A 22,380-nucleotide genomic window follows, 5' to 3' on the forward strand; every position below is an offset into this window, starting at 1 on the left:
TCTCTACCTTTTGAGATCATGTGTGATGCGAGTGATATCGCAATCGGGACAGTTCTAGGACAGCGTAGAGAGAAATTATTGCATGTTATTTACTACGCTAGTCACGTTTTGAACCCTGCACAGATAAACTATGCTACCACAGAGAAGGAGTTGTTAGCCGTTGTCTATGCATTTGAAAAATTCAGGCAATATCTGTTGGGTTCAAGATTCATTGTTTATACAAACCATGCTGCTTTGAAGTATCTTTTTGCTAAACAGGACTCTAAGCCAAGACTTCTGAGATGGATCCTACTTCTCCAGGAGTTCGATGTTGAAATTCGTGACAAGAAAGGGTGTGAAAACACTGTAGCAGATCACCTTTCTCGAATGTCACCGATCGAGGAAACTGAAGAAACACGCCCAATAAAGGATGAGTTCGCCGATGAACAAATCCTCGCTGTTATTAGTGTACCTTGGTTCGCCTACTATGCGAACTATCTGGTAGGTGGTATCATCCCTGACGATTTAGATTATAACCGAAAGAAAAAGTTTTTGCATGATTGCAGGTTTTACTTGTGGGATGATCCATTATTGTACAAGAAGGGACTAGATGGATTGGTTAGAAGATGTGTACCAAAGGAAGAACAAAGGGATGTACTAAAAGCATGCCATAACTCTGAGTATAGAGGACATTTCAGTGGTGATAGAACTGCTGCAAAAGTCCTACAATCCGGATTATATTGGCCTACTTTATTCAAAGATGCTCAAGGCATTGTGAAAGAATGCGACATGTGTCAAAGAACGGGCAATATCTCTAAGAGAAATCAGATGCCTCAGAAGGGTATACTTGAAGTTGAATTGTTTGATGTGTGGGGCATTGATTTCATGGGACCATTCCCACTATCATTTGGTAAGAACTACATCCTTGTAGTTGTTGACTACGTCTCAAAGTGGGTTGAAGCAGTAGCTCTACCTACAAATGATGCTAGGGTAGTAGTGAATTTCCTCAAGAACAACATTTTCTCAAGATTTGGGGTACCCAGAGCGCTCATAAGCGATGAAGGCACCCACTTCTTGAACAGGTTGATGGAGAATCTGCTGAAGAAGTACAATGTGAAGCACAAGATTGCAACTGCATATCATCCTCAGACTAGTGGTCAAGTGGAGGTATCGAACAGGCAAATCAAGCAGATTCTCGAAAAGACTGTTAGCGCCTTGAGAAAGGATTGGTCTCTGAAGCTTGAAGATTCACTATGGGCATACAGAACATCATTCAACACTCCTATAGGTATGTCTCCCTATCAGTTAGTTTATGGTAAAGCTTGCCATCTACCACTTGAACTTGAGCACAAGGCGTTTTGGACCTCCAAATTCCTTAATTATGATATTGTGAAAGCTGGAGAGTCCCGAATTCTTCAACTCCATGAATTAGAAGAGTTCCGGAATCAAGCCTATGAGAATGCCAAAATTTACAAAGAAACAACAAAAAATGGCATGATCAAAAGATTCAGAAGAAGGAATTTTGGGAAGGGAAATTGGTGTTGTTGTTTAACTCCAGGTTAAAACTATTCCCTGGGAAACTGAAGTCAAGATGGTCTGGACGGTTCGTGGTGCACAAAGTATTCCCTCATGGGGCTATCGAGCTAAGGAATGATAAAAATGGAGACACTTTCAAAGTGAATGGGCAAAGGTTGAAACCATATAATCCTGGACAAGGAGCGGTAACAATCGAATAGGTTCGTCTCACTTGATGAGATGAGTGACCGTCGAGCCATGCGACGTTAAACGAAGCGCTTCGTGGGAGGCAACCCACGGGTTTTCTAATGTTTTTCCTTTGTTTTGTTGGTGTGTGTGTGTGTGTTTTGTGCAGGTGCTAGAAGTGTCATACCACAAAAATTGGAACTTATAAAGAGAGAAATCAAGAAATAAAGAAAAAGGAGTTGCAGTAGTACTAAGACACACGGCCCGTGCTAGGGAACACGACCCGTGTTGGGATACAATCCACCCCCCATATAAAAACCAGGGAAGCAACACGACCGCCCGTGCTTAGACACACGGCCCGTGTTGATATGGCGTACACTCCCCATATAAAAACCAGGGACGAAACACGGCCGACCGTGCTGAGGCACACGGCCCGTGCTGCTGAGCGGAAAAAAAGAAAAAAAAGATTTTTTAATTGATGCTGAATTATGGGTGGGGCCCACGCGTTTTTAAGTGTTTTTCTTTACTCACCCACTCAGTATTCATCATCTTCCTCCTCCATAACCCTATTTCTCTCTAACCTCTCTAAAACTCCATAACTTTCTCCATCTTCAACCTCACCTTACTCCATCATCAAAGCTCCAAATCAACAACTTCTTTCACAACAGTTGGGCCGTTTTTCGCCCTCTAAGAAATGACGATAATTTTTTTCGTTTTCTCCATCAATTTTTTTTCACTAATTTTCCAGGTACCCATTATGCCCCCAAAGAAAGCTGAAAGAGGAAAGACCGTTGTCGAATCTTCAAGGCCAAAACAAAGGGTTCGCCGAACGCCTAATGCATACAATATAATTTTTGAAAAGGATGAACATGTCCAAATATATAAAACTCTCTTAAAGAGGAAGCTTGTATCTACTAGGTATGTGTGTGATACCACTATGAATGCTTTAGGAATCTTAGATGATGTGACACAAATGTTTAACAACTTAGGGATTCTTGAATTCATGCATAACGATGCGCCCACTTACGAGCGCATTACTTTAGAATTCCTAAGCACTGTGGAGTTTAACTTAGAAAAAAACTGGACCGATCACTCTTTTGAATATTTTGGTACTCTAACCTTTCGGTTATATAATGAGGACCACTCCATGTCTGTAATTCAGCTTGGGCAATGCCTCTGGTTACCGTTAGTGGGACACGGGGCAGTGCCAAATGAGTTTTATGCCACTCCATTTTGGTCCTCTATTGCAAGCTTACCGCAACATGAAGCCCGAACCGCTAAGGCATCATGGATTCAAAACCCGTGCTTCCGTTATGCACAAAAAGGGTTAGCTTTCACTTTGTTCGGATGAGGTGACAGTACAGGTGTAATTGCAAAAAGAGAACTTTATCTAATTCATGCAATGGTTCATGAGGAACCGGTGAATGTGGCAGCATTTGCGGCAGATCATTTAGGTACCATGGGGCATGCCAGTTCAGGTGCTATTTCTGTAGGAGGAATGATTACACAGATTGCTGAATGGTGTGGGTATCGGCTGGTAATGGATGGAGAAATCCCACTGCAAGCGTTAAGCAAGATTGATCTAAATGCTTTATGCATGCAAGGGATGCTAGAATCGTCTCGAAATGGCTACATGTTGGTAAGTCGGTCTCGCAAATTGTTGCGATTACCGAACACTGAAAGGACTAATGTTGATAATAATTTGAATTGTCTATATACTACTGTTGACGCCGAAGAGGCGGGAGATGATGTTGTTTATGCAGGTGAGGCAATGGAGGATGAAGCACCAGGAAGGGAGAGGGCTTCCCCTCACACTCGGACCTCACGACACCAAGGTGTGGGATCCTCCTCTGCTGGCTGGACACCCTTAGATATCGAGCAGTTCCGCGCGGAGCAGACTCGCCAAGGTGTGGAGATTGAGAGAATTGTGGACGAGCAACTCCGTCAAGGGGTTGCCATTGATGACATTCAAAGGATGATGCAACAAATGATGTTGCACTTCCAACAACATCCTCCTCCACCATAATAGGCACTGTAAGTCCCTCCTGCTTGGGCTGAAACATTGAGGTCAATGTTTGCTTCAGGTATGGGTGAGGTTCTTTTCGTTGTTTATGTTTATTTTATTCTGTTAGTTGTTTATGTTTATTTGAGTTCTTGTTAGTGTTGTGTGTCACATTGTGTTACAGGTTGGTGGATAAGTACCGGATAAATGATGGAATGATGATGAGGTGATGAACGTGATCAATCCTGAATTTATACTCTAGGAAACCTCCAAAAGTAGGCACGACTGAAAGGAAAATTGGACGCAATCCCTGACACTGAGGCTAGACCGGAGTACGACATACCCGACATGAAAAAGAACATTGCATAACACGGAAGGCACCGCGGAAACTGTCAGTATGTCCAACCTGGCGAGGATCAGAAATAGCCAAACACAAATACACCAAAAGAGTGTCGGGTATGTACTCAGTCTCTTTTTGTTTGCTTAATTATATGTGGAATATATACTGCACACACACATGCACTGAGGCACCTGTTTCTTTGTAGCCCTGAGTCTCTCTAGCCTACCTTGAATGCTATCCCTTGCTACCCCATTTTGAGCCTTATTCCCTTTTGTTTGTGTGTGAAACTACATCTTTATACAACCATTAGCCCAAACATGCCCTTACCTTACTCAGATAGGTATTAAGAAAATTCACGACCTGTGTAAAATACCAAGTTTGGGGTTGAGTCACATAAAAAATTGTATTATCATGGAAAAGTGGTATAAAAAAAAGAAAAAAAAGAAATAAAGAAAAGAAAAAATTTTGAATTAAAAAGAAAAGAATTCAAATTTGTGCGTTTAGCAGTTTGTTTACAAAAACTCCGGGTGAGCATTATGTCAGATTCCTCAGGCAACAGAGGAAAGGATACCGGAGAGTCTAAAATAATGGTGGTCAATCCTTTTGAAGTTAGAAAAAGAATACACAATGATTAGATTGATAACACCGAATCTGAGCTTATTAACCTTTTGTTTTCCATATTCCTTGTGTTTATCCTACCCGGTCCCTTAGCCACGTTACAACCAATAAAGCCCTCGTATAGTGTATGTGTTGTGTGTTTGTGTTGTTTTTACAGATGTTTTGCAAGCTCAGTAGCTGACGGTATATACCTGGATCAAGAGAGTCTAAACACGTCCCCCGAGAGATATGGAAAGAGTGTGAAAAACTGACATAGGAAGGGGTGCTGCCCTGTGAAATGAAGTTGATCACCATGAATGGGTAGGAAGGAAAGGTTTAGATTGAAGTAAAGGGATTGCGAATAATCTCAGCAGTGTTGTGGTTGTCGGAATTTGGAGGTGACCAATTGTGCGGAGTTAAGCATTGCTTGAGGACAAACAATGAGATAAGTTTGGGGTTGTGATCGGTCACCATTTTCATTTAAATTTCATCATGCATTCGGTCCACATCTATCAATTCGGTAACACTTTGTTGTGAGTTTTGTTGAAAGTGTTTAAGTTTCTCGCATTTTATGATGTTGTTCTTTTCGTTGTTTGTTTTATTTATTTATTTAAGTTTTAGATGTTTTTATGTCGTATGTTTAGTTGTGTACAAGTTTCAGGTGTGAACAAGTCATCTTAAGTGTCAAAGCAACAATGAAAGAAGGAGAAGCAAGAGAAAGATGAAAATTCAAGGTTCTGGGGTCCAACACGGCCAGTGTTTCAGCACACGACCCGTGTCAGGTTTCAAAGAAAGATCCATACAAAATCCAGGGAGCCAACACGGCCGCCCGTGTGGCCTGGCACGGCCCGTGTTGGCAGGAGCGTAACTCATACAACTTCCAGGGGGCCAACACGGACGACCGTGTGGCTTGGCACGGCCAGTGTTGGCAGGCGTGTAAAAGTCCATTATTTGAGTTTTGGACATTGAAATTTAAATCCAAGGGCATTTTTGACTTTGTACTGATTGAGGATTGTATGGAGACTATTTAGGTTTACGTTTGAAGTTATTTTGAGGTACTTTTTGCATTATACAATAGAATTCCAAAGGAAGAGAAGATAGCTTCATCAAGGGTTTCAGAGACGGAGAGATTCAACGGTGGACACCATTGAAGATCAAAGTTCCCAATTATCTTTGTAATGTCTAAATTCTTTGCTTTGTGTTTCTTGAATATTATGAGAGGCTAAACCCCCCAATGCTAGGGGGTGTCCCTGATTTGATTTGTAATGACTCTGGATTCTGTATTTCTTTAATCAAATATTCATATTATTCAATTCGATTGTATAATGTTTTTAATGCTGTCTTTATCGGACCAATAAGGATTGTTTTGTGGTTAACAATTTGTAGGACTACGATTGTTAAGGTTTGTATACAATTGAACCTTATAGTTATCACCTAGGACTAGGGATACCGTAAGGTTATTTAGAAATTCTTGATTAATCTCAGCTTTGGTTTTCTCCTATGTCTCTAAGGACTTAGGTAATAGGATTATAAACCAAAAGGTTTTCACTAAAGACTTAGGAAAACATCCTTAAGAATAAATAATTGTATTCTATGAACTTGTTAAAGAGATCTTAATCCAGAGGAGTTATAAAGCAAATCACACACCTTACCTTGGCATTATTCTCATCTTATAAAAAGTTAAATTTTAATTTCAGCTTATTTACATTATTTCAACTTATTTCATTGATAAGCACAAGCACCCCTATGCTCTTTTGTTTAATTGACTCATTGTAATAACTTATATTTCCTACGCAATCCTCGAGATCGATACTTGGGGTAAAACCCATTATAACTACACCGGTGAAAATAGTACACTTGCTATTTTTCCGATCAAATGTCTCTTCGTGGAGTGCGCCTGTGTTGCTAGTTAAGAAGAAAGATGGAAGTATGAGATTGCGCCTAAACTACGGGCATTTGAATAGAGTGACTATCAAGAATAAGTATCCACTTCCGAGGATTGATGATTTAATGGATCAATTGGTGGGTGCTAATGTTTTTAGTAAGATTGATTTGAGGTCGAGTTATCATCAATGGCCACGGTAGTCAACATGTCTATCCACTCTAATCATATACTCCCTCCATCTCACAATAGGTGTCCTCTTTGAGATTTTCACACTTTTTAAGAAAATGATTAATTATGTTGATTTCAATGATAAAATGAGTTTCATTTACTAAAATAACCTTATTAATAATAGGCAGTGGAGTACTTAAATGACTTAAAATACAATAAATAAGGGTAAGTTAGTGGAAAGAAATAATAAATATTACATTGATATTCTAAATGGACAAATAATTTGAGACAAATAAAAATTGGAAAGAGGACATCTATTATGAGACGGAGGGAGTAGTAAACTCAAGCTTGGGTAGTGGGATTATCTTTCAAAGTAGCAACCCAACCCAACAGAGACAAAAGAACATCAATACCCAGAATATGGAAAACGGTAAAATGCAACCAATAAAGCAAGTAAAGCAAATAGATAAACATACAAAGAAAAAAAAACAAACAAAAGTTAGGACTGACTTGCAAAAAGAGTCCCCAACAAAGTCGTCAGATGTCGCTAAGCGAAAAAAATACTAAAGAGTCGCCATCGAACTTTATTTATCCCAACTGGGAAAGGAAAACATCGAGAAAATCTCAAAAGGAAATGAAAATTGTCTTGCAACCCAATTCGGGTTTGGGAGTCGATTATGCAAGGGAGTATTAGAACCTCTCACGTCCGTGGTACTCCACGAGATCCACTCTTGTTGTTCTAATCGAAGGGTGTGAATATCTATGGTTTCTTACTTATTACAAAGGAAAAGATATTTACAATGTTAGTGGACTCGCTAAGGCATCACACCTTATGCCTACGTATTCATCAAAGGATGGAATCAGGTTCTTCATAGCTCGTATGTGTTATGTTAGTGTTTTTTATGGAATGATGTAAGGTCAATTTCGAGCCATAAACTTATGCTAGTTCACCGAATGGAGACTTAATGCTAATTTCTAGTTCATATTTAAGGGACCAGATCGATTCCTTTTTGAAAAAGATCTTGAGTTTTTTTATTAAGTTAATGAAAAAGATTTTGAATTGGTTAGTTATTTTAACCCAATACCAATGGGAAATTGTTTTTCTTATTTTAATTTTTGGTTAGTAAGTTATGTACAGGCTAGTCACGGGCAAGTGATATGAACGCTAATTGAATCGGGAAATTATAAGTAAGCACAAATTTTTTTATTTTTTTATTATCTTTTTTTTTTGGTTAACTAGTGTCTTACCCGTGCGTTCGCACGGGTACCCGTCGTTTCCGCGCATTTGGATTTAGAAAAATCAGAAATGTTAGTAAAAAATTATAAATTAGGTTAGACGTTATCATAAAGAAAAATGGTGTGTGGAAAACATAAGTTATTTTTAAAGTGTTTGGCCTAAATGTTTGTGAGAATATGTTGGGCCTAATTTAATAAGTCAATTTAATAATAATTTACTGCGTCGCACGCGTACCCGTCGTTTTCGCGTATTTGGGTTGAGGGAAATTAGAGGTGATAGTAAAAGATTAAAAGGGAAGTAAAAGATGATAGGGAAAGATCAATTTTTAGGGGAGAGAATATATTTTGTTAATAGTTTGGGCCCAAGAGTTGGTTAAAAAATGTAAGTTAATAGTGATACCCGTGCGTTTGCACGGGTACCCGTTCTGGCATGCTTATTTTGTTCAATATTATATTTTTTTTATAGAAAAAAGAAATTTATATAATTATTATTATGATGCATTCGTTCAGTAAAGATACATAATAAAATTAAAAATGAAATTGATAAAGAATATAATATAAATATAGGTTGTAGTAGCAAAATTATAAGCGTTCGCACGGGTACCCATTCTAGCACGCTAATATTAAGGGAATATAAAAAACTCACATACTAAAGCCTATATCCGCGTGGGCATCAACATTTGAGCCTAGTCCCGTATCATATGGATTAAAAAAATATAAGTACTATAACAGCCAAGTCAAACGCGCATTTGGATTGAAGATAATAAAAAGTATAAGTAAAAGACTAAATTTTGGTTAAAATGGGTAAAATTATGAAATTACTAATATTAAAAAAATTGAATATTGAAAAATAAAGTCATTAAGAAAAGAAAGATAATTTAAACTAATAAATGATATATTTTAGGAAATTAAAATATAATTAAGGGGACAACTTCTCTACCCATCATAAAAAAATGGGTAGTGTACCTCCAACCAATTATATCATTCCAACTCATTTACCACATTTAATTATTTATTAAAATACAACAAATATTTATTGTTTTCAAAGCATTTTACAAAGGAGATAACCTTACCCAACTTTTTGAGTTGGGTAAATAAGAATTCACCTATAATTAAACTGATACATACATATATTATATAAATATTTCAAAGTACATATATTTAATTTTATTTTTTAACAAAAGAAATAATGGCATAACAAATAATAGATGTTAGTAGGGACCTGTTCCCATATCCGCAGTTTAAAAAATTCACGTACTCAAATCCATATTCGCGTAGGCACCAACATTTGAGTTTGTTCCCGTGTCCAATCCATTTTACTTTTCATTAAAAATGAAGTGTTATAATGATAATAAATTTATTTATTTAAAAACTTATAATTGAGATAGTAATCTGATTTAAACTACTATAATAAAATATAATAGAAATTATCTTACTTGATACACGTATCTTTCTTAATGAGCCATGAAATTAAACTACTAATAAAATAAAATATAATTGAGATAGTAATCTGATTTAAGTTCACAATCACAATTGATATTTTAGAATTTACTTTAGATTTTAGAATCAGCTACCTACCAAAAGAAACATGCCATAATTGACAATCATCACCTACATGTATGTGACATAAAGTAAGCATGTGTGCCAAGAAGTTTGTAGATCTGCGACCACAGTACATACTCTTCTGATTCTAACTGTAATTTAGCTCCATAGAATCTTCATACACTTCTTCAAGAATCAGTTTGTGCAAAGTAGACAGAATGATGAATGCAGTTACAATCAACAATCAAACATTTGAATCTACATAAGAGACATCACAATGAAAATGTATAAAATTACTATTTCTTCATAAAATTTAAATGAATAAACGATAAGAACTGAAAATATGATCAATCTGAGTAATGGTAATATGAATCCAAATAAGAAATACAGTAGATTCTACATCAAACAGCAAAGACCATCCTAAAAAATCAATAGAAACAAAAACCAAATCTGATCAAGCATCACAAGTATAAATATAATTTTACCATATGAGGATGACTACACAATGTAACAGATAACCACATCATTAAAGTGACCCACCAATCATTTGCATGAAATTGATCTCAATGTTATTTAGGACCTCAGTAACATAAGGGGGCTGGCTGGTATCAATCTCTACATCTTTGAAAAGTTCCTTCTGCCACTTAACACTCACTACAGAGAAAGATAAGTTTTAAGCATCAAAATCAATTAAACAACCTAATATCACACTAAATAGAATATGAACCGATCATATTACAGTTTACAACTGTGTATATCAACCGATCATACCTCACGCAATATTACGGATTACAATTGCATATATCAACCGTTCATACCTCGCGACAGTGGTAGTTTGGAACGGGAAGTTGTGTAGAATAAAATGTAATTATGCGAAGAATTTGAGAAACCTGCAACAAACATACAAATGATAAGCACTCATCTAGTTAACTTGAAAATCCGAAAAGATTAAAGAGTACTTAAATGAAAAGGACATATATCGAAACAAAACCTTAATCATGCTGCCGAATTAAAGCAGATACAAAGCTTTAGATCAGTAGCATCGACGGGCCTCATGGATTTAAACCCTCTGCATTAGCGAGAATTTTAACACCACTATCTGCCGTACTTACAGCAAGAAGATTTCCATGCTTATTGAACTTATCCTGAAGCTATTCAAGAATAGCAGAAACTTTTAGTCAGTTCGTCTCTCTTGCTACTTGCTGCAAACATGTGTGTATGTGTATTAAACAAAAGTAGTAAGAAATGTTGTCTCTCACCACCGTGATTCCTGAATCCTCCTCCATATCTCCACATTTCTGGCAGCACTTGTGATGATTGAAAGTCCACCAAAGAAGAATGAACCCTGCTGTCAAAATAAAAAATAAATAAGATACAAACAATTATTCTCAACTTGGATTTTCCAAGACAACAAAAATGATAAATATGAGACAGTAAAATAACTTTTATTAAAAACCAAACACTTATACCATTTCCTTAATATTGTTTTTCTCATGACAGTAAATGAAATTAAAATTGAATATTGTAGCCATGTAGAACCACCCCTTGCTTAATTAACCTTTTCCAACTTTTCAAGTGGAGATTAATTTTTTTATTGATGGGTGTGATTCAATAAATATTAATATGTTAAGAACATCTTTTTACATTCCTACACAGTAAAGCAAAACTCTCATAAGGTTCATCAATGGATTTTACTTCATTTCCTCTTGAATTCAACTAATGAAAGATAACTAAAAGAAGAAAGCTTCATAAGCTAACCTTTGTGCATACCTTCTTTGTGTGCTTGTAGTCCTTGAGTTTCAGCTTACAGATACATCTTTTTTTGCTGTACGAAATCAAGATTCGAGGGCGGCACTATATGAGCCAGCTGACACTGTATTTGATTCGTTAGAAAAACTCTTCGAAGATCATAGCAAATCCAGTGGTTTCACATGTGACATATTCATATTCTTTGGACATATTCATACTTTTATTATAAAAGATCCGATCAAAGGGAAGTCATTACCTTAAATATATTATTATGCATTCAGTAGCATTGGCCTCCTCTAATGTTGTAGGAGTAGCTGCAGAATCAACACCAAATTTGAGAATATAAGGATGGACTATCAAGAATATAACAACATGATCAAACAGTAGCACTGAGCCAACGAATCATTCCCGGTGTTAAAGAACTAAATGTGAGCCACTTTGCACCATTCATCACCTGATATAAGACAGAGGCACATTCATCGTAAATAGCAAGCCAATCCCTCTTTGCACTATCCAACTTTTGATCAATTTTTTGAAGATATTCAACAATAACCTGAAATTAAAGAAAGGATCACATACAAATAAATCACATACAGATCAATTATATAAGTGAGAAAGAGATGCAAATCCATACAACATATCCATACAAATAAATCACATAAAAATCAATTATATAAGTGAGAAAGAGATGCCAAAAATATTTAATCATTGACAGTTCAAATGCTACTTACTCGATACAACTTCCAGGCTGTGCAATCTGTCAATGTTACCATGCTCTCAATAAGCTGTAGTCAAGTAGATGAAATGGGGGATGTAGTAGGAGGGTGCATCAGTCCTGCTCATAGTCAATGCCAAGCTGCACTATGTCAGGAAGTTTTTACTCTTAATATAAGAGTAACTTCCCGTCATACATTATATATTTGGTAACATACAAATCAAAGACTAACCTAAATTCATTGACTCTAGTTTCAGGATTGCTTCTGATGTTAACAATGCCACCATACACCACTTTCCCTCCCAGTTCAGCAATGCAATAATCAAGAAGCTCTGCAACATGACAACAATAATCCAACATGTTTATTGCTCAGACATACTTCTAAATTTATATGTATAAAACATATTAGATAGGAACATTTCGAAATTTTTTTGATTAAAACATATTAGATTAAAACTTTCTGAAATAAAATAGTAGTTAAAAATCGAATACCTTGTCAAACCAAGGTGTTGCTCTATCTTGTGGAAGACCATTATTTAGATATCCCAATTTGTTAGAAATCAAAATATAGAGAAGTATAATTCATGAACAATTAAAAGTTGTGACCTTCGAGTTCATGTTTTGATATAGCAATCGGCTGCTTAGTCCAGTTTCCCATGATCGGCAGCAAACGGAATCAACAACTTTGCAACAAATGACGAAACCGCGTCATCAATCCGGATCATAACCGCGTCGTTGATCCCTTTTAAAACAGAACAGTAAATCGGCTGCGGAATTATATGAACGGTTGTTACCTTTCTTTCCAGATTTCAAAGAAACCGAGTTGCATATGCTGGATTCACAGCAGTAATCCATAAATAAAATAGAATTTCAATAATCTCTATAGTAGAAACAATGTTTGAAAGAGTAGTACATGACCCTGACATCGAAAGACCAAAATCAACAACCGTTGCCAAGCTTGCATCAAAACCTGCAGCATCAAAACAGCAGAGAAGTAGTCTAAGCCAAGCTTGCATCATTTCATGAGCCAGGTAGCAGAAAATTCAACAATTCAACCCAAATTTCAACTACCAGACAATTCAACATAATGCTACATTAAGTTTGCGAGAAAGAAAAAGACCGCAAAGTGTGATTAATAATAACCAAGAAGATAAACACTGATGTCAACCAAACCAATAAATCTCACCACCGCCGACGAATCTTCCCCTTCCGCGTGAGCCAACATCACCACACCTGAAACAACAAATCTTAAATCAAAAACAAAATCGAAGTAGTTCAAAACTCAATAACAAAAATGAACAAACATGAGGAAAAGAGAAAGAACGAAGAATCGGGAGAAATTTAGGCATTTGTTGTAACCTATGAAACACATATAGCGGAAACACGACAAAGACACTCACAAATCGACATGACACTAACACAATCCAATACTCTCAAATTCAAGGGTTTTTATTCACCTTTTCCCCTTTCACATAAATCATGTCGACCCACCAAATCACGGGTATCCCAAAAGCAGCAAAACAGCTTCAACCTGCAATGTAAAATTTTATCAACAAACATTCCTCAATAGCAAATCCTTCAATCACTGTCTATTAATCTACTATTAGTGATCAGACGGGTATCATAAATTTACAATGAAAAACCGGTGTTATAGAAACAAATATGTAGTAAAAACTCGCCCTGAAAATACAGATTAAATTATACAACTAATCGACGATCATTTAGATTGATAGAAGGGGAAACGATTACCTTCTACGCTGCCTTATCTCCTCTCTTTCCTCAAATTTACTCTTGGCATCATAGAACTGAGTAGAAATTCCCAAATTGATGGAAGGATTCCCTGGTTTGAAAATTTTAATAATTTCAGACAAATTATTCTGAGGATTCATTAGGCTAACTTATCATTCTGTTAGCATGTCTTGAGTGTAACTGAAATCTATGACGGATCGATTTGAAACAAACCTGTCCTACCGTTTGAAGTAACCAAATCGTTGATTTACCCACTCGAATAGCGATTACATACTTTCTGAAAGAACAAAATCAAAAAAGTCAGATTGAAAAGGAGGAAGGAAGAAGAAGAATGAAAAGAAGAAGAGGAGAGTTCGTGTGAGAGAGAAAAAGGACGAGAGAGATTTTGGGACAGTAAAGAAGAAGAAGAATTTAAACTTTTTTTTTGACAGTTTTGGAATTTGGAAGAGTGGGATTAAGGACATTTTTTGACAGTTTTGGAATTTGGAAGAGTGTGGGATTAAGGACACTTATGAGAATAGTGGAAATTGAAGAATAGAAGGATGTAACTGCATGAAAGAAGAAGTTAATTTTGACAATGCTGATGTGGATTATTGTGGGAAGAGATGCTGATGTGGCATAGCTTAGAGATGGGATAGTGGTAGACTTTTCTTATATGATAGATTGATAAAAAAATGAAGAGCTTATTTTTTGTATTTTTAATATGTTTACTAATTAAAACTAAATTAATATATAAAATTAAAACAAATTAAATTGATTGACTAACACTAATAAATAAACTCTATTCTTTTTATGTGTTTATTTCTTTTGTATGTTTTTATGATAACTAAATAAGGAATGCACTAAAATAAAGTTAATACTAAAAACACAAATGAAATTAAACTAAATCAACTAATTAAAATAAGAGTTCAACTAATTAAAATAAGAGTTAAAAGGTAGTGCACTGACATTTTACACTGTCATCCAATAGAAATATTTTATTCTGCCGTATCATATCAGTAACTTAAAATTTACAGTATGACTTGGCGTTTAACAAGATCGTGACTGGTTGACAGTGTAAAACTTTTTTACACGGTCAGTGCATTATCCCTTTTCTCTTAAAATAAAAGCCTTAATCAAATAAATAAACCTTAATTACTAAATAAAATGACTATATGGTAGTTATAATAGTAAAAGATGGATAACTGGTTTTGGTTTAATAAACCTTAATTACTAAACAAAATGACTATATGGTAGTTATAATAGTAAAAGATGGATAACTGGTTTTGGTTTTGGAATGAATTGGTTTTGGTTTTAGAATAGGCGACAATGATTTTTTTTTATTTGATTTCTGGTTGGAAATAACTGTTCTTGCGGTTTCTGCAACAATCACTTGTGGCTTTTTTTTAGGCTTTTCTTCCTACCGAGTTTTTCGACCCTCTCTTGCACAAAGTTTTAGCTTTTATAGATGAACAATTAGGCTTGAGAACTTATTCTTGATTGATTCAATTTGGAAATATTATAAATGATTTGATCTGAAATTTTGGGAAGATTGTATCATATTTGATTTGTGCAATTTTAGGTTGATCAGAATTGGAACACTTTTAATTTTGGATACCAATCATGAGAGTATGGATCCTCTAACTTCCATTTCTCTATCTATCATATAAGAAAAGTCTACCATTTCCTCATCTGTTAGCTATGCCACATCAGCCTCTCTTCTCACAAAATTCCACATCATTCCTTTCCCATTGTAGGATTCAACTTTAAACCTCCAACCTCTCATGATCTCGCAGTTACAAATTATTTACTTTCTCTGGCCATTCACACTCACAATTACTTACAGCACTAATGACCTCATATAATGCTTCTGCCTTCCAAGCCCCTTCTGCCTTCCAAGCCCTCCACCTTCCACGTTCCAAAACACTTTTATCATTACTATATATAACCATCATACTTTCACAGTATCTATCATATTAATCAAATCTAATCGTGGAAAATTTTGGTTTATACTATTTTTGCAATTACAGCCATTCCCTCCCACGACTATTCATGTGGAAAATTTTGGTTTATACTATTTTTGCAATTACAGCCATTCCCACGACTATTCATGGACAAACCGAAATTTAACATTTTTCTCTTTCTTTTCTTGATAGAAAATATCTTTCATATTATTTGCAGGTTGAATTTGTAGTGTATCATTCTGAAGTACTAATTGGCGTTTCATGTTATTTGCAGGTTGAATTTGTAATGTATCATTCTGAAGTACCAATTGACGTCACTCCATAGTATATGATTCGTTTTTTACATGGGTTGTTTCCAATCCCTATTTTCTATTTTTTAGTAACAATTTAAATATTGTCCTAATATGTGTTTTGGATTTTTTTCTGGTGCATACAGTAGAAAACATCGTCTATACGATTCGTTTGAAATAAATATTCTTCTTTGACTGTCCCGAAAGTTTGAGCCGTAGAAGTAGAAATCAAGTTGGCTGGTGTCAATATACAATGGAGAATATGCTTGAAATTAGCGCAAGTTTTGTCAAAAATGTAGATATTAGACTAGGTAAATAACATGATATTTTATATTAATTCATAGAATGAACTTTAATTTTTTATATTTTAAGTGCAAATATTAATAAATAAATCTTAATTGATTGATTTAATGTTTGAGTGATATTTATATTAAATCTTAGTAATTATAGAAATTGTAGATATTATAATATGTAAATAAGATAATATTTTATATTAATTCATAGAACTAAAGAATATTTTAGTTAGGTCAAATTAAGAAATTAATGTTATCAATATATACAAAGTTATTTTTATAAAATATTATTGATATTTATTTATTATAAGGTCAAACAAAACAAAAAATAAAGATAAAATATTACAAATTAAAAATGTATACATAATTTTGAAATTTATAAGAAAATAGAATCAAAGAGTAAAGAAAAAAACATTATATTTGTTTAGGTAAATAAAGAGTTTTGAAATGAAAAGACATAAATCATTTACCTATAAAAAAATTAAATATCATAATCATTTTACTTGATTGCAACTTTAATTTTTGATTTAATCTGGGTTGCAACTTTTGATTTAGTATTTTTAATTTTTTGATTTAATGTGATTACAATTTTTAACTTCTTATCCATAATAATCGAAGCATTATGGTCGAATTGAACGTGATTTTAAAGAATGGTTTGTTGAAATAATGAAGCAACACACATATTTTCTTGATATGGAAATAATTGGTATATTATTGCAAATTTTAAAAAATAAATTTCATTGATTAATTGATTTTATCTTTGAGTGATATTTATATTAAATCTTAGTAGCTATAAAAATTATAGATATTATAATATATAAATAACATTATATTGTATATTAATTCATATAACTAAAGAATATTTTAGTTAGGTCAAATTAAAAAAATTAAGTTTATCAATATATATATATATATATATATATAATTTATAAAGTTAGTTTTATAAAATATTATTGATATTTATTTAATCTAAGGTCGAACAAAAAAAAATAAATATAGAATATAATAAAATATTACAAATTCAAAACATATACATAATTTTGAAATGTATAAGAAAATAGAATCAAAGAATAAAGAAAAAAACAGTATATTTTTTTAGGTAAATAAAGTGTTTAGAATGAAAAGACATAAATAATTTACTTATAAAAAAGTTAAATATCATAATTATCTTTAGTAATCATTGATCGATTGATTGCAACTTTTAATTTATGATTTAATGCATGTGATTGCAACTTTTGATTTCTTATTCTTTTAGTACTTACCATATGTATATTTAAATTATTAGATTTGAGAAAATATTGTATTTTTATATCTTACAAAATTATATTGTTTTTACAATATTGTATGATTTACCTAAAAATAATATAATTTTGAGTAAATATTGTACTTTTGTATGATTTACCTAAAATTATCTAGGTTTGTGAGATATAAAAGCCTTTTTAACGACCCATACCTTAAAATCAGTACGTTGGGAATAATTTAATTGATATAGAATCAATACATTAAAATCATATCAATTACTTACCAATATCTTAATTGGTATAAAATAAATACGTTACAAATATATTTAGTACTCCAATTATATTGATGTTGTATCACCAAAAATTGAGTGAATCATATTATCATTAAAAATTAATAAATATAATTTATCTCACTTGATTTCCTTCAAAATTATTTAATAGAAACTTTCCAAAATAATGAATTTATCAACATAATTTTGAAACCAAATTTCATATGGTTAGAAGATTTTTAACCTCTCATTTAACAAAAGGATAAATATTATTAGATACATATTTTAATAAAATGTTTTAGGCATATCATTGCTTTTATATATTGTATGGAGTTTTTTGATAAAAAATTCATAGATATTATTATAAAAATAAAGTATATTTTCAAAATATTTAAAATACAACATGTGCCATCGTCATTCTCTGTATTGAAAAACTAACTACTATTTTCTATTTTCACTTTAATAAGATTTCTTATTAATACTACTAAATTATTTAAAATATAAAATATGAAAGTTATATATATATATATATATATATATATATATATATATATATATATATATATATATATATATATATATATATATATATATATATATATGTGTGTATATATATATATATATATATATATATATATATATATATATATATATATATAAATGAAATTTTTTAGAGATTATTAAATAAAATAAATATATTAGATCTATTGACTTTTTTTAAAAAAAATATTTAAAAATAACTATGGGTGTTAATAAGCATAAGTAATCGAATGAAACATAAGTATTGTATGAATAAATAGTAATAGATTGAAACATAAGTAATGTATGAATAAGTAGTAATAGAATGAAACATAAGTAATATATGAATAAATAATATCAAAATTGTATGATATTTTTTATTAATCATACAATTTGTTTGTCATTTATAAAATTTAAAATTTAATTGAACAAGTTCATCAATAATCAATATATATATTTATCTATATATAATATAATATAATTGAAATATTACCATTAAAACTTTAATGGGTCAATTCTATCCAAATACAAAATAATATATTACGGATACACACGGGTAATTATATGGTACGCACATATGGTACTGATATTAACACATTTAATTAAATGTAATAACGAGAATAAGTTTACAATTGATTTAAATAGTTGGCTTAATTACAACTTTGGTCCCCCTATTTCGTCTTTTTCTCGATTTTAGTCCCCCCATTTTTAAAACCACGATTTTGGTCCCCTTTTTGAGTTTTCTAATGAAAAAGAGACAGGAATAGAGACTAATTTTGCAGAAAAAACAAAATAGAGGGACGAAAATTGCACAGAAAACTTAAAAAAGGGACTAAAATAGTGATTTTTAAAATAGAGGGATCAAAATCAAGAAAAAGACAAAATAGGAGGATTAAAGTTGCAATTAAGCCTAAATAGTTTTATAAATAATTCCAAAACAAAAATATTTATATATAGGAATAATTAACTATTGATTCAAATATTTTATATATGGAATAATATATTTGATTTGAAAATTGTGTTTAATCAATTATATTAAATATTTATTATTAATTGTATTATATAATTTGATAGAATATTTCTTCATTATAATTTGTCAATTTAAGATTTTTGTTATTATAAAAAAATTTAATTATCATCAAATATTTTTAAACAATGTTAAAATTAATTTATTTTTGTTTCAAAAATATCATCAAAATATTGAATATTAATTTAAACATGAAGTTACTGATAAAAAAATTGAATATTAACGGGAATATGTAGTTATTAATCAAAATATTAAATATTAATAGAATTTTTTTTAAAATTAATGGGTACATGAAGTTACTAATCAAAATATTGAATATTAAAGATAATATTAAATTACTGATCAAAATATTAAATGTATTGAATATTAACGGAAACATGAAGTTACTGATAAAAAATGGCATGTTAACGAGAGCATAAAGTTACTGATCAAAATATTGAATATTAACGAGAACACGAAGTTATTGATCAAACTATTGAATATTAACGGGAAAACAAAGTTATTGATCAAACTATATTGAATATTAACGGGAACATGAAGTTATTAATCAAAATATTGAATATTAACGAGAACATGAAGTTAGTAATCAAAATATTGAATATTAACGTGAGTATTAAATTACAAAGCAAAGTATATAATATTAACGGGAACATGGAGTTACTGCTAAAAATATTGAATAATAACGGAAACATGGCGTTATTAATCAAACTATTGAATATTAACAGGAACAAATTTGAAACATTAACAGAAACACGAAGTTAGTGATCAAAATAATGAATATTAATGGGAACTTGAAGTTATTAATCAAAATATTGAATTTTAACGGGAACATGAAGTTACTGAACAAAATATTGAATATCAACGAGAACACGAAGTTACTGATCAAAATATTAAATATTAAGGGGAACATGAAGTTACTGGTCAAAATATTGAATATTAATGGGAAATGAAGTTTATTGAGCAAAATAATTAATATTAGTGGGAACACGGAGTTACAGATCAAAATATTGAATATTAACGGGAGCACGGAGTTATTGATTAAAATATTAAATATTAATGGGAGCACAAAGTTAATGATCAAAATTTTGAATATTATCGAAAACATTAAGTTACTATCCAAAATTTAAAAATTAACAGGAACAAAATTTGAATATTAGCGGGAACAAAAAGTTACTAATCAAAATAATAAATGTTGACGGGAACACGGAGTTATTGACAAAATATTGAATATTAACAGGAACATTAAGTTACTGATAATTTTTTTGAATATTAACGGAAACGAATTTGGAATATTAACGGGAACACGAACTTATTGATCAAAATAATGAATATTAACGGGAACAAGGAGTTACTGATCAAAATAATGAATATTAACAAGAACATGAAGTTACTGATCAAAATTTTGAAAATTAACGGGAAGAAATTTGAAATATTAACGGGAATACGAAGTTACTTATCAAAATAATGAATATTAACGGGAACATGAAGTAACTGGTCAAAGTATTTTTCTATTAATTATGCATTTTTAATGAATCATTATTATAAATGGAGTTTGTAGTGGTTTCTCATTGGCCTACAAGACAAAGCTGATAGTTTGAGATTGAACTGATAGTTTGTAGTTATAATTGAGACAAAATAATTAATTTTCTCCTTAGCTAGCAAAAAATAATCGATTCTCCTTAGCTGATAGTTTGAGATTGGGCTAATAGTTATCACTAATTGAATTATATAATTTGATTGAATATTTCTTCATTATAATTCGTGAATTTGCGATTTTAAAACTTTTCCTTCATTATAATTTGTTAAATAAAATATTACTATTTTTATAACTTTTTCAATTTTACCCAAAACTTAATCTTTTACTAATATCTTTTATTTTTCTCAATCACAATGCGCGAAAACGACGGCTACCCGTGCGAACGCACGGGTAAGACACTAGTTTTTCTTTAACTTTCTCTCTTTCTCTCTATCTCTCTCTTAATCTAATTTCTCTCACATATTTTTCCCTCCAAAATCAACATCACTATTTTCTTTATTTCACTTAAAATATGCCTAAAGTCACCCTAACTTTCCCACCAAAAAGTTAGAGAATCTTTATCGTTTCTTTTATCTACGATATAAGAAAAGTCTATCTTTTCTAAACTTTGATTCTGGAGACGACACGTAGCAGCATGAGAAGATAGTAACACAATTTATAATATTCTAATTTTCCCAAATTTCTAAATTAATTATTTCCTACTAATAACTATTCATTCTTCATTTATTTCTTTCTTCTATGGTAAAGCTATTTCATTCATTCAGATATATTTCACTCTCCTTATTCCACATTCAATAACGATTTCATTACCCATTAATCTCTCTACCCCAACTTCTCATTCTACTCTCTCTTTCATTTGGAACATTTGGATACTACATTCCAACTAACCTTTCTCATTACTTCATTCATTCAATATGTACGTTACAGTTACTAATAACTGTTCCCACAAACCTATATATTCCATATTCTGCAACGGTTCCACCCTCCATTATCCCTCTACTTAAATCTATGAAAGTCCAACATTTTACAGAAATGGGCGGTTTGAAAATGGTAGGTTTGTGATCGAAGAAGAACATGAAATCAAAAAGGAGAATAGGGCTATTGTCTATAGGTGCCTACAATATTTCATTGGTAAAGAAATATGGTCTTGGAAGCCACTGAAGTATTTTGGGTAAGCATTTTAAAAAAATTTGGATGGATAAATTTTGTTTTCTCTTTTGTATGTTATCTCTTCTTACTTAAAACAAATTGGGTTAATAGTAGTTTACCCCCTGTAATATGAGCGTGTTTTGGTTTATCCCCTGTAATATGAGCGTGTTTTGGTTTACCCCTACCGTTGCTAAAGGCAGGTTTTGGCAACGGTTTTTTTGAAAAAACCGTTGCCAAAAGGTAAGGAGGGAGAAAAGTAAAATTCGCTAACATTACAGGGTGAATTACTATTAACCCAAAAAAATTTAAGAGTGAATAAAAAGGAGGTGTGGAAAATTGCGAGAGTGAATCAATGCATTAAAGTTGACAATTTCTCATCCCACACCATGACCTTCTTACGCACCACCGAATTGACCAAAATTCCCTCGTGCTTTTGTAGATGTGTCTCC

At 32.2% G+C, this 22,380-nt stretch overlaps 1 long non-coding RNA gene across 12 annotated transcripts; it reads right to left on the reverse strand.

Moving 5' to 3' along the window:
• Positions 1–9,358: 9,358 nt before the first annotated feature.
• Positions 9,359–14,195, reverse strand: LOC131623834 (uncharacterized). Of its 12 annotated transcripts, none has more exons than XR_009290329.1 (17): positions 13,877–14,192; positions 13,664–13,754; positions 13,372–13,445; positions 13,101–13,147; positions 12,828–12,884; positions 12,521–12,681; positions 12,407–12,428; positions 12,147–12,246; positions 11,931–11,984; positions 11,654–11,752; positions 11,456–11,513; positions 11,221–11,323; positions 10,710–10,795; positions 10,442–10,601; positions 10,269–10,340; positions 9,991–10,104; positions 9,359–9,708 (listed from the first exon to the last, which is right to left on the reverse strand). It is a non-coding gene; the product is annotated as an uncharacterized LOC131623834 (long non-coding RNA). The 12 variants fall into 12 exon arrangements; XR_009290326.1 differs by having other exon boundaries at positions 11,931–12,055; XR_009290334.1 differs by having other exon boundaries at positions 9,936–10,104; positions 10,222–10,340; positions 11,931–12,055; positions 12,407–12,681; positions 13,877–14,195.
• Between the last annotated feature and the right edge of the window lie 8,185 nt (positions 14,196–22,380).

This window comes from Vicia villosa, unplaced genomic scaffold, assembly GCF_029867415.1.
Source record: "Vicia villosa cultivar HV-30 ecotype Madison, WI unplaced genomic scaffold, Vvil1.0 ctg.000081F_1_1, whole genome shotgun sequence".
In the NCBI taxonomy this organism is placed as follows: Eukaryota; Viridiplantae; Streptophyta; class Magnoliopsida; order Fabales; family Fabaceae; genus Vicia; species Vicia villosa.